The following is a 935-nucleotide window of genomic DNA, read 5'->3' on the forward strand; positions in this document are numbered from 1 at the left end:
GGTAGCCGGTAGCCAGTATGGGAACTAGTCATTTCGTACCCTGACTATTTCGTACCCTCCGATGTTTGATCATTTTGTACCCTTTTGATAGTCATTTCGTACCCGACCTACAGTATAGTCTGTATTACGTCTGTAGGAGGACACTCGTACTGTATCTATTACTTAAATTACTTAAATTTAATCTAAAAGGTATATATTAAAGGTAAGTATAGTTAGTATTTGATAAATAGATTGGACAGTAAATAACTTAAAAAGGGAGTAAATTAACATTTTACACACTGCCATTCTTTAGAACTTTATGTCAAATTTACTTTGTCTTCGGATGTTATTACAAATTAAAGTTTGGGATGGAATTAAATAGTGTTTGGAGTTTTAAATCACCAATACCTCGTTGAGATATACAGTTGCAGAAGATTTGTTTTAATCCCTTTATATGGTGATATGCATGACGAATTTCAAAGTAGAAAAAGTAAAAAAGGGTAAACAGAGATATTTCTTGGTAAAATTCATATGAATCTGTTTCTAGATAGTATACGTGCATTGCTTAGAAAAAGATGACCAAAGATGACCGTTAACAAATGTATATTTAATAAAAAATTTTTTTTGAAAGATTGTTGATTATGTTCAGTTCGTTATCTCCAAAGAAATGGTACAAATCCAAGTCCAAGGAATAAGGCCTGGGTGCGTATTACAGATTTTTCATGTTGAATATGGAAATATTTTAACGTAAATTTTAGCATTATTATACTTCTTGAAAAAAAATGTATGCTTAAAAAATACTTCCTCTTGTTTATAGGAATTATCAGGTGTGTAGCCACTCCTTAAAGATGCTTTGGTGGCACAGCATGGTGCGTCCCTAAATGACTTATGTGTATATCTGGCCGGTGTACAATCGATTACTTCTTGTCACTGTAACGGTAACAATTAAATATTTT

The sequence above is a fragment of the Mya arenaria genome, chromosome 10 (assembly GCF_026914265.1).
Source record: "Mya arenaria isolate MELC-2E11 chromosome 10, ASM2691426v1".
Classification (NCBI taxonomy): domain Eukaryota; kingdom Metazoa; phylum Mollusca; class Bivalvia; order Myida; family Myidae; genus Mya; species Mya arenaria.